At 37.2% G+C, this 13,288-nt stretch overlaps 1 long non-coding RNA gene across 1 annotated transcript; it reads left to right on the top strand.

Annotated features, from left to right (window-relative positions):
• The first annotated feature begins 2,160 nt into the window (after positions 1 to 2,160).
• Positions 2,161 to 7,902, top strand: LOC129006830 (uncharacterized). Its single transcript, XR_008492097.1, has 3 exons — positions 2,161 to 2,299; positions 5,189 to 5,321; positions 7,737 to 7,902. It is a non-coding gene; the product is annotated as an uncharacterized LOC129006830 (long non-coding RNA).
• The last annotated feature ends 5,386 nt before the right edge of the window (positions 7,903 to 13,288 follow it).

Genomic DNA, 13,288 nt, shown 5'->3' with positions numbered 1-13,288 from the left:
TGTGGGACTCTCTGGAGCTGGAATGGTCCTGCAGAGTCAGCATCCAAAATTGATGCAAATGGTCCAGGCCTTTGTATTCTTGCCTTGACAAGTAAGTGAATTCAGGCTGTCCTCAGCCAGGGAGGGTAAACCCTGGTTGAGACCGCATGCTATAACTGAGGGATTCCCAGAAAGGAATTCATCTGAGATCTACCAGAAGCCAGCACTCCAAGCAGCTGGGAGAATGAATGCTCAGGCTTAAAGGGTGTGGGGCACAGGGTTTGCAGCTACCAAAGCATCTATTACACCAAGATATAGAGTAAAGGCAGAAAGTGGCAAAAGAGGAGGATGAAGAGAAAGGCGGGATCAAAGTCCTGGCTAATCTTGGATGACATTCTAGGTATTTTTGACTTAATTGTGTAAGCCAGTGGTTCACAAACATTTCCATCTCAAAATCTCTTTACAAACTTAAAAAGTATTAAGAACCCTAAAGAGCTTTTGTTTATATGAGTCACAGCTATTTATTTCATCATATTATAATTTAAACCTGAGAAATATGCATTTTAAAAAACATTTATTAACTTATTTTTAAAAATAATAAGCTCATTATATGCAAACTTAGATAAAATACTTTTAGGAAAAATAACTATATGTCTTCCAAAACAAGGAAAGTTTAGGAAGGAGTGTCATTATTTTACACTGTTGCAAGTGTCTCTAAGATATCTGCTTACTAGAAGACACCTGGATTTTCATATCTGCTTTGACTATGATATCTCACTTCACGAAGTTTTGAATAAACTCCACTGAGAACCACTGCTATAGGCAATAGTGAGTCACTGAAGGATTTTAATAAGCATGCACCAAAATCTGAAATGCTACTATGATTGTAGTATAGAGAACATGTCTGGAGGCACAAAGTCTATTTCAGAGGAGAGATTATGGAGGCTTGAACTCAGAGCACAGTATGGAGATGTGTGGATATCTTTGATGTATATTTTTGAGAGGAAATGAACAGAATTTGGTAACTGGATATGAGTTGTGAAAATCCAGAACGACTCATGTTTTCCCACTTGAATACTTGAATGAATAAAGATTTTCCATTATCTGAAAATGAGAACATCAAGACTAAAGGTTCATTTGAATTCAGCTGATAGTTTGGGATTGGATTCAACTATTGTCTTGGATAGAGCTCCTGGAAGCAAAGCCTAAGACAGACATTCTGGTTATGTGATTTATTAGGAGAGTAGTCTCAAGAGAAGGAGGGTAAGGGAAAAAGAAATGGAAGGGGAGAAAAGCTAAACACCTAGTGTCAGGTGGTGACTTGCTTCAGTCTGACCCCCTAGGAGCTCTGGAGCACAAGTTGTACCACAGAGCTGGTCATACTTTGAGTTGGAGGGGCTAGACTTTTGCACTCCCATGTCAGCCAAAGATTGGCCAAAGTCTGGGGAAGTAGCCCCCTGGGCCAAGCACATTCCCTTTAGTTGAGGGCAGTAATGCAGAAAAGACGATGACTCTGAGTTGCTATCAGCTGTAAGGGAGAAAATAATATCTTCTTTACTTACCCACCATTAGGTTCATGGCTGAGACTCCTACAACAAAATACAGATTAACAAGATAAAAGTGTGACAAATTTATTTAATATAAGCTTAATATAAGTTTTCCTTGACATGACAGCTTTCAGAAATAAAGACCCAGGAAAAACTGTATATTTTTATGCTTAGGTTTGATGAAGAATAGATAGTCCTATAAAGGTATAATTAAACAAAAAGGAGGTATGACCTAGTGTCAGTAAACTGGGGAGAGCTTAGAAAAGACTGTTTCTCCAGATTCTTCTTGGTCTGTTTGTGTAGTTCCTTCCCTCTGTGTATAGAGCAGGACACTTGTCACATGAGGGTCTTTAAGAGAGAAGGTCAGAGGTAACTTTCTGCTTCCGCAGTTTTCTCAGTTTCCTTCAGCATAAAATATTCAGTATGCTAATGTGCCCTATCTTCAACAGGATTCTCTACACCTCATCAGAGCCAGCTGGGTAGCTGTCAAATGCATACACTAGCTGATAAAGGATAATAGAGTACAATAGCATCCCTGACAACTGTGGAATCTTAATCTGGAACCATTCCTTAAACCAGAAAAATGAAACAGCATCATCAGTGTCTCAAATTGTCAAATGACTGAGAGGAAAAACCTTGGCCCAGGAAAGATCATGGAAGGCTGGTCACAAACCAAGCCAGATGTTGACTTTCGTAAGACCAGCGAATAGAGACAGGAGTTTCTTTTATACTTAGAGAAACCAGAGTTTCACAGTAATGTAACAACACAAGTGGTAAGAGTTGTCTATCAGAAATACAAAGCCAGACCCATTGCTCTCTGAAGGAGCCACACATTTCTTAGAAGATACAGCCTTGGCTACTCTTCCACTTAGTATCCACAGCAACCAGATATGCTATCTCACACTTGTAACCCAGATGTCATAGGTCTCAGGCTGGGTACTCAGTCTTTGCCTTGCACCTTAAGACTGAACTTTGATGCATTGCTGAAATAAATTTAACTCCACAATGAGAAATAAAATGTTTAATCAAATTTAATGGGGAATTATTGAAGAGAGGTGCATGTACATCACAGAGGAGAAGCCTATCCAGCACCTACTGGCCATCTCCGTGCTCCCCCCATTATCCATTAATGTTCTTCTCCTAGTCTCAGCTCCCCACTTCTCTCCTTTCTCCTGGAAATTCCCATCTATGCAGCCTCTGGCCATTCTGGATCCACTCTGCCTCCTGCCTCTCAGCCACACAGTATGCCCATTCTTCTGTGGTGTCATTTATCTCCCTCTGGTTTTCTCCAGTGTGAATCCTCACACATATCACTTAACTTAATAAGCAATAAATCTTCCCTAGTCTCCATCCACCTTGAAAAAAAGAAGAAAATGGTAAGTAGCTAACTGTTGTTTCCCTTCGTATCTGAAATATCATCCAGGCACCCAGCACTTTAATCTCTCAAAGTCATCCCTGAGGGTTGTAAACAGCTTCTTCCAAACTCTGTTAATGTTGATATTCTGACCTGCTATAAATACAAATGTTCTTAATGACATCTAGAGTGGTCAGTCCTTTCTACAAGATTTTCAATTTACTTGGCTTAGATCTATCAGAGGAATCACTACCTATGGTAGCTATAATCTTACAAAGTGTGTGTTTTAAATGATGAAACTTGAAAATTAAAATTATTCCTTGATCTGCTGGCTTTAGAATGCACATTGTGTTAGCAGGCATGAAAACAACATTCATATCCTTGTAAGTCTTCATCAGAGATCTTGGGTGACTAGGCAAAATGTCAATGAGAAGTAATATACTGAAAGGAACCTTTTTTCTGAATAGTAGGTCTCAAGAATGGGCTTAAAATATTCCGTAAACCATGCTGTAGACCGATAAGCTGTTGTCAAGGTTTTGTTGTTACTTTTATAGAGCACAGGAAGAATAAATTTAGCATAATTCTTAACGACTCTTGGATTTTTAGAATGGTAATTGAGCATTAGCTTCAACTTAAAGTCACCAGCTGCATTAGCCCCTAACAAGAGAGTCAGCCTGTCCTCTGAAGGTTTGAAGCCAGGCATTAACTTCTCTTCTCTTGCTAGGAAAGTCCTATATGTCATCTTTTTTTCAATAGAAGGCTGTTTTGCTGACATCGGAAATCTGTTGTTTAGTGTACCCACCTTCATCTTAGTCAAATTGTCTGGATAACTTGCTGCAGCTTCTGTGTTAGCACTTGCTGGTTTTATGTTACAGAGATGGCATTTTCCTTAAGCCTCAAGAACCAACCTCTGCTTGCTTCCAACTTTTCTTCTGAAGCCTACTCACCTCTCTCAGCCCTCATAGAACTGAATAGAGTGAGGGACTTGCTCTGGATTAGGTTTCGACTTAAGGGAATGTCATGGCTGGTTGATATTCTATCTGGACCACCAAAACTGTCTCCAATATCAGCAATCAGGCTATTTTTGCTTTCTTATCATTTCTGTGTTCACTGGACCCTTCAAGGGCTTTTACTTTGTATTCACAACTTAGCTAACTGGTTTGGTGCAAGAGGCCTAGCTTTTAGATTATGTTGGTTTTCAACATGCCTTCCTTGCTAAGCATAAACAATTCTAGCTTTTGATTTAAAGTGAGAGAAGTTTAACTATTTCTTTCATATGAACACTTAGAAGTGTTTTAGGGTTATTAGTTGCCCTAATTTCAATGCTTTTGTGTCTTAAGGAACAAGGAGGCCCAAGGAGAGGAAGAGAGACAGGGAAACAGCTTGTCAGTGGAGCAGTCAGAACACTTACACCATTTATTGATTAAGTTTGCTTAATCTGTGCCCAATCTGATGTGGGCACAATTCATGGTGCCCCCAAACAACTACAATAGTAATATCAAAAATAATTTATCATAGACCACCATAATAGATACAATAATAATAAAAATTTGAGATATTATAAGAATTACCATAATGCGACACAGAGACAAAAAGTGAGCCCATGCTATTGGAAAAATGGCACCGATAGATTTGCTCAATTCATGGTTGCTACAAACCTTCAGTTTGTAAAAAAACAACATCTACAAAACAGAATAAAGTTTTGTGGGGTGGGGGGAAGGGGGAGGGATAGCATTAGGAGATATACCTAATGCTAAATGACGAGTTAATGGGTGCAGCACACCAACATGGCACATGTATACATATGTAACAAACCTGCATGTTGTGCACATGTACCCTAAAACTTAAAGTATAATTAAAAAAAAAGTGAAGTACAGTAAAATGAGGTATACCTTTACACACAAAATTTTTCATAAAAATTTAAAATTGTATCCATTGACTTCCTTTCAGGGGGTTAATGCACCACAGTTTCAGAACCATTTAATTAGGAGCTTTACTTGAAGATTGAGCAGACAACATATCTACCCAATCTTTAAACTGTAAAGGAATCCAGCGGCCTACCAAAATAACACTGTCTACTACATAGACTCAACTATCCAGGGAAATATTCAAAATCAGGCTATAAGTTAACCAGCGTTCCAAAAAGAAGAATGGCCAGTGAGGAATACTAGAGTTCATTCTACCAGAATTATTCTTACAACTTTAGTCTTTTTTCTTTTTTAACCAGGTGAGCACATAAGTGGGTGTAATTGTGTATCCTATTTTGATTTATGCCTCCTAGAATTGACACTCTATTTTTTCTTTCCAGAATAGTGATAACTAGCTGAGTGCATAGAAAGACCCAATCCTCTTAAACCAGATTGATTTTCATGGCCTTAATTCACTTCTCCTTCTCTGCTTTGATGTCCTACTGACTGTTGAGCCAGAATGCTAAATCACAGGTATGCACATACACACATGAGGGACTTCTAGACAGGAGGCTTTAATGACCGCCGTGTGCCCAGATAATTTGGACCCATGATTAAAATCAGACATTTTAGAAGTTATTTTCAACCTGAGGCCATGTGCTTACCTTTCACCCCTCCTCATCAATGCAGAGCCACAGTTTGCAAAGGATCCTATTTCTTTGATTTTATTTTGTGGTTTCAAAGGTAGGAAAGAATTCCACCTAGTTTGAAATTACAGCTAACTACAGGTAAAGAATGTTACTATGTGTGCCTTGGTCCACTAGAGCCAAGGATAATATAAGGAACTAGCCCAAGACATTAAAATGTCTGCACCAATTGTGGTCATTGTGTCGGGGTTCAGGACTCAGTAGGAGCAATCTTTGTTGATGGATCTTTGTGTGTGGGCTTGTGTCCCAAGTAAGGGTCATCAAGCCAGTGAATGAGTTGGCACTGCCAGAAGGTTTGCAGGCAGGCTCCGAATCTGAGATCATATTCTGAAACTGAGTTTTAAACTTACTAAAGCAGCTGCCTCCATTTATTGTCAGTTCATGAAACTTCAGAGAGGAGAAAGGCTTGGGTGGTGAGGTGGGTAGGGAACAGAAGTAAAACATTACCCTATGTCTGTGAATCCATGAATCTGAAGATCCCGATGTGATGTCCCCAGTTCTGAGAAGTCTGTGGTTTGTAAAAAGCAGTTTGTGATCCATCAGTTGTTCAGGAAATCAACTGAAGTAGCCGCAACCAACTTTTGTAAAAAATCTGAAAATAAATAGATTAGGAAAAAAATCAAAGTATATCACAAGTAGTCAAAGTAGAAATGTTCTATAGAACACTTATTTCAACTATGTTTATATTCATCATTGTATGTGTTTGATTGTAACACAAAATTTATTTTTTATTATGGGCTGATGGTCAAAAAAGTTTGAAAGCCCAAGTTTAGGTGGCCCTGCAGCCCAGTAAGAAGAGTAATGCCTCTTCTCTGCATCTTCTGGTCCTTTCTGGTGTAAATAGCAGATTAAATTCACTCATTCTGCAGTGATGTTGGTTCTTTTAAAGGAAGTTATTCCTGAATTAAATAAATTCAGATGAACATCTATACCTCTTTTTCTCCTTATTTCCCTGAAACTACTGTTGCTTAAAACCCCGTCTTCACACCAGAAGCCCAATCTGCCTGCTCCAAGAATTCTCTTCCTCCCTCCCTCTTTCCTTCCCACCTTCCTTCCTTGCTCCCTTTCACTGTTGGAAGACTGGAATGAGTATTTTCAGAGTCAGGAAGGTTTCATAGCCAAGGCAAACTGTGGTTGGAAGCTGAAATTGTAGCAAATAAGCAATTAAGGTGGATACAATGTCCCCATACACCTTCTACAAATATTCCCATACTGGGGCAGGCCCTCATCACTTCACACCTTGGTTATTGCCATGGCTCCCAGCTTGCTCCCTGACTCCAGTCCTTCCTCATGCTACTCCATCCTGCCCACATATGCCAAATTAATACTTCCAATATATTGTTTTCATTATGTAATTTTTCTGCTCAAAATAACCTAAGGCCACTATCCCCTACGGGTCAAATCTGAACTCCACACCATGCCATTCTGGACTCTCAATAATCTTGCTTCGACCTGTCAGACCACACTTATCTCTGGGTGCTTCTCAACTTGAAGCCAACTCATGCCTCCTCAACCTCCTGATATGCTGCTCAGTACTCTTCATCTATTCTTCATATCTCAAATTACACAGATTCCTCCTGAAGCTGAACACATGTAAAATTACCTGCATCATTTATTTGAAGTTTTCCATAGATCCTCATCATTGTTATTTTACTGTTTCATATTAATGTATCTGGTCTCCTGAAGTTACTCAAAGGCAAGTTAATCAAGGGCAATGTCTCCTGTGTGCCTCTTGATATGGTTTGGATCTATGTCCCCACCCAAACCACACCTTGAATTGTAATAATCCCCACATGTCATGGGAAGTACCCAGTGAGAAGTAATTGAATCAAGGGGTGTGTGTGGGGGGTTTCCCATGCTGTTCTCCTGATAGTGAATAAGTCTAATTAGATCTGATGGTTTTATAAAGAGGAGTTCCCCTGAGCAAGCTCTCTGTACTGCCACCATGTAAGACATGCCTTTGCTCTTCCTTAGCCTTCCACCATGATTGTGACGCCTCCCCAGCCATGTGGAACTGTGAGTCCACTAAACCTCTTTTCTTTATAAATTACCCAGTCTCGGGTGTGTCTTTATTAACAGCATGAGAATGGACTAATACACCCCTCCTGCCTCTCAGGGTGCTATCTAATATTTACCTGTGGAAACAATAGCTAATATTTGCTGAGCATTACCAAAAGCTGTGTTAAAAGTGCATTATTTAATTTCGTTTTTAAACATGTATTATTTTATACTTTCTGTACAGATGATGGAATGGAGGAAAGAGAAGTAAAGGAGAGCCATCAAATCAGACAAAAGCTATCTGTCTCTTTGGAGAGACAACCTCTGGGCTCATCCACTGCGTTACATTCTTAGAGCTTGTAGAAGAGTGGTTATTAAATATTTTCAAGGCTACAGACTCCTTCAAGAATTGATAAAAGCTATAGAACTTCTTTCCACAAAAATACATGTATTGCACACTGAATGTCAGCATACAGTCCTTGAGGGGAGGACCTCTGAGGCCTATCTCTTAGTCTGCAGTGTCCATGAGCCCATTTCAGGAATTCCTGCAACACACATTATGTGATTTTAAAATACTCACATGAAAGTTTTCTCCAGTGTCCTCCAGAAGCAAATTCCATTAAACAAGCCAATGTGTATAATATTACCCTAGAAATTCGAGAGTTGGTGTAATGCAAATGGGAGATATGAGTGTGTGTGTGTGTATGTGTGTGCTTGTGTATACCTTCACATCTTATCTATAAATACATGCTAAGAAGTCATCTTTAGTTTCAGCCTTATTCCTATAATAAAAACGTCAAGTCTTATGAGGTGGATAGATTCATAGGATTATTATAACCCCCATTCAATCAACAAAGAAGCTAAAGTCAGAAAAGGTATTTGATCTACCTAAGATTACACAGCTGACTCAGTTTTCTGCCTCTTCACTAGACCTCATTGAAAATCAATGTTCTCTGTAGAGGAACCAGTACTACTAAAGGCAGGTTATTGAACGACGGCTAAGTTGAAAACAAAGAAATTGGAAATTCATGTTAAAAACCATTAACAATAAGTAGTAATAATAGTACCTTAACCATGATTCCAGATGCCTGGCCTTCATGCTTTCACCTGCAGGTGATGTTGGTCAATATATGCAACCCATACGGGATAACAAAAGTGCTTTTCGAGAAGGTGTAATGACTGTTATGATACCTATACATGCTAAGTAAGTCCATAAATGTCAATGTGTCTCTTAATGTAAACTAGGCTTTCAAGTCAAAAATCACCTGGTTTATTCCACGTTTGCATTCTGGTGTAATATGCATATTTAAAAATCAGAAAAAAGATGAATATTCGCAGCAGTTTATTTACAGCTCATTTCTGGACTTTCAAAGTCTCTGGTTCCAGAACGCCTTACATTTTCTGCCCCATGAATTCTTAATGAGTTCCAGTTGAAAGTGCTACAATTCCCCATTCAAGCTATTAAAAGAAAAAAAAGAGAGAGAAATGCAAAAAAAAAAAAAAAAAAAAGAAAGAAAGAAAGAAAAAAAAGAAAAGAAAAAGAAACCTAAAAAGTGTGTTTTCCCCAACTACTAGGAATTCTAGCTGACATAACTTACCCCCTTTTCCCCCCTCCTGGCAAATGTTGGCAAATATGTTTGCAGTTGGACAGGCCTGCTATGTTTTTAAATCCTTTTAATCCTCTTTATAGTAACAGAAACATTTGAGGCTGATCTTTGAAGACTCTGTAGAGTGCAGAACACCTGCAGCCTAGTGCTTTGTGTTAACAAACACCCAGTGTGAGCTTAACACAAATGGGCAGGCGCAGAGCTGGCCCCAGAATCTTCCTGGAGTAATGAGGGTCTCTCTTCCCCTCTGACCTTGCCTTCCCCAACTTAAACTTGCTCTGGGAAATGGCACTCTTGCCCTCTGACCCTCCCCAAATGGCTCAATGAATCATATAAGGACTCATAAAAATGATTTGCCAGTACGTCAGGAAGTAGAAAAAAACTGAGTTGATTCCAGATTGAGAATCGTTCAAATCACTAACAAACGCTCAGTCACTCAAATCACTAACTCACATCACTCAAATCACTAACAAACCATCCTTCCCTCTCTGTTCAGTGGCTAGAAAAGTTGATTACCAAAGATTAAAGCCAATGTTGATGATAGTCTCCCAACCAAGTAGAAAAAACAGGACTTTATCCTCTCTCCTCTTTAATTTTTTCCTTAACTAATGAGATGAAACTAACATTGTTCACAACCTCTTTGATATCAATCGAGATCTGTTCATATATTAGTAGATGTTTATCTCTCTTAGAGTAGAAATCATATTTGTTCTTTACCATTTATATTACTGTTCCCTTATATTAGTTGCTCCACTAGTAATCTCTAAGTGGGTTAAAAATAATCCCACTGGATTGAAGATGAGTAACTTTTCAAACCAACTCTATACTGAAAAATTTTTATCTAAAGCATACATATATGAATTACTCTTGGTTATCAAAAGGATTCACTAGAATATTTTTAGATGGAAAAACACTCTATTGTGTTAAATATATTTGACGAATAAATACATGCAGAGTTTTTGGAAAAATACCCAGTGGAAATGTGAGAAACAACTTGGAGTGTTGTCAGGCTATTCCACTCATTAGCTGAAAACAAAAAGACATACATGTTATTGAGATCAATGGGGGAATTCAAGCATACACAGTGTCTCAGGTCACCTGGAAAAAGGAAAAAGAAAAAAAGGATATTCTTTTATTTTTGTCTCAGCCTAATTATGGTGCTTGGATTGCCATTAGTCCAGTCTGGTTTCTGGGGCTTAGCCCAAGCCTGGGCATGAACACTAAATGTTTTTCCTTTCAAATTCAACATAAATGGTACATCTTTCTAAAATTTATTCTTCATTCCCTCCACTGAAAAAGAAAAGTCTCTCTTTTCTTTGAATGACTTCCATGTCTTCTACAAACCTTTACAAGTCACCACCGATTGCATCTGCTACAGCTCACTGATGCTGGGTTTAGGTCCCAGAGCATTTTTCAAAGTGAATTGTTGAATATTTTTAAAATATGCATTTTGACAAGCTTGAGCAAGCATGTTTCCCCATGCATTCAGACCTGTTGTTTCTCTGATGGTTGGTTAATTTGCCAATTCAACAAAAAGGAACTAAGAGAAACAGAGAATATGACAAACACATTCATGCTCAACCTAGTGCTTCTGGAATCATAATATTGCTACTCCGGTGCTGCTTGTGTATATAAAATGCAAATGTTTTAATTCTAAGATATATTGCTATTTTCAATTTATTCCTTAACCTAACAAAGGTCAAATTTTGTATGAATACTGAAAATCATTGGCAATTCCTGAATTCAGTTAAAATATTTATTTTCTTACAGCTCCATGTTTCAGTATCTCTATAACCAGGAAGATAAAATAATTGATTTTCTTTTTCTTCATTTTTCCTTCTCATGACTACCTGCTTCCTCGGGTGATGAGTGGGATGAGCAATGTGATAAATTAACAATATTTGACAGGAAACCAGCATTTTAAGTGTAGACCACTTAATATACCTAACTCTGTGAACTTTAATAAGTTATGTAAATTTTTATTCTAAATTTCTGCATCTACAAAAGTATGGGTTTGAATGAGATTTTATCTGAAGTATTTTTAAGGCCTGGAATCCTATTATCTGATAAAATTAAATTTGATTGAAACAAGATGAAAATAACATATTACCACTATGAGTCTGAATACAATAGAGATCACAAATATGAAACTTATTTAGTTATCCATGTATATATGTATATGTATATTTATACCTACATTTACAAAATTGAAATTGTTTACTTTTATTGATATGATCCCACAAGATAATAAGTAATTTTTAAAAATGGAGGAGAGATCATCTAGAAATAGGAAGAGCAAAAGAAAGCATACTTAGATTCATTGAATAAAAAAATGTCTGAGGATCAAATGGGAGGCAAAAATAAAATCATAAATACTGGGCTCAGAGATAGCATCGGACAATAGAAAAGCCTTCCCTAAGTTAATTCAGGTAAATATGCTAGACAGATGAAGGAGTTCATACTGTTTCAATGCTTGGAAACCCTTGCACTCAAGTATATAAGCATTCGTGGGAGGCAGGAATATTTCATATGAAGATAGAGAGCATTTGCTATAGGAATATAGAGTTATTTCTATCAAAGATCTATAAGCTCTATTTCTACTTGCACATTCTTAATACAGAGCATGTGCAAGTAGAAATAGAGAACTATAATACAAATAGCCACACAACTTCCTACCACTTTATCCTAACAAACACCTGGAATTTCTTAGATACTTGCTCTGATGGACATTTCACCTATCACGTGATGGTAAAAGTAGTCAGAAATGATATATTCCAGAATGACTTCAGTTTGTAACAATAGTCGAAATGCCCTTTAAAGTTATATTCAGAGCAAAAAACAATCACGAAGGAGGCAATAATAGGGGCATATACTATAATATTAAGCACTAAATAAGAAGTCACAATTTCTTTATTCCACTTTTGTTCAATTCTCTAATAAGGAGAATAATCTTCCAATTGAGAAGACATCTATATTACTGTTGCTACAAGAATGTGGATGAGAAAAGAACTTTTTCTACCAAACATTCTTCTCTCAGTATAAACTGATATTATAAACAGATCAAGCTATAAAAGAAATAGATTATACTAAGTGCAATATATACATATAGATAGATTATACTAACAGCAAAAATTTATAGAAGTATATATATTATGTGTTCGTGTGCATGTATATAAGTACATACATATATATATTTTGCACTTAGTATAACCTATTTCTTTTATAGCTTGATCTATTTATACGTAGTATATATAATACTATAATATGTACTTTATGCAGAATATATATTATACTATAATATATACTATATAATAGTATAATATACTATATATGCTATAATATATACTATTATATATTACATGATAGTATATATTTATAAATACATTAAATGTATAAATATATAACATATATTTAGAAATTGTATATTATATACAATATAATATATAATTATATATAAAAACATTTTAAATTTATGTTATATAATTTATAATATATTAAATAACTTAATTTTATAATATATAATATGTATTTATATATAATTATATATTATTACATGTAATAATATATATGTTCACACACACACTCCTATATGTGTATATAGGAGCCGTTACACACAAATAGAATTAGGGGATGGATGTTGATTTTATATGTAATGCATAAACACACACACACGTGCACACACATTCACACTGGGAGGCCAAGCCCTCGGGTATGTTACCTGGAAAAGACTCATAGAGGCTACACTGACTGAATCCTGCAGGAGAGATCTGAGTATAGTAGAGGTTGCACCTCAGAATTATTAGTTAAAAGAGAGCTGGAGTGTTTCTACACTAGTGTCCCCAACCATCACTGGTTAAGGGCTGCCGTCAGGAAACCATTTACTCCCAGAAAGGCTCTCCGTGAGCATAGGCAATGTGGCTCTAGCCACTTGAGGCAGCTCTCCAGAAAAAATGGTTGCTGGATGAGGATGGGAAAGCACCCTTGTGGTCGGTGTGCAGGAAAATGGAAATGGATTTGAGGGAAAGTGAGCCAAGCACTGAAGCTGCTGCTACACTCCCTCAGAGGAGATTTGCACTCACATGTGCCTGAGCTGTCTTTCTTCAGATTCTCACCAGCTATTGGAAAACTATTTAGACAGCAGATCTCAACTCTGTGGATGACTCAAAGGAGGGAGGAATAGCTAAGTTAG

The sequence above is a fragment of the Pongo pygmaeus genome, chromosome 1 (assembly GCF_028885625.2).
Source record: "Pongo pygmaeus isolate AG05252 chromosome 1, NHGRI_mPonPyg2-v2.0_pri, whole genome shotgun sequence".
NCBI lineage: Eukaryota > Metazoa > Chordata > Mammalia > Primates > Hominidae > Pongo > Pongo pygmaeus.
The sequence above is the reverse complement of the archived record's forward strand: the minus strand, read 5'-3'. Positions and strand labels throughout refer to the sequence as shown.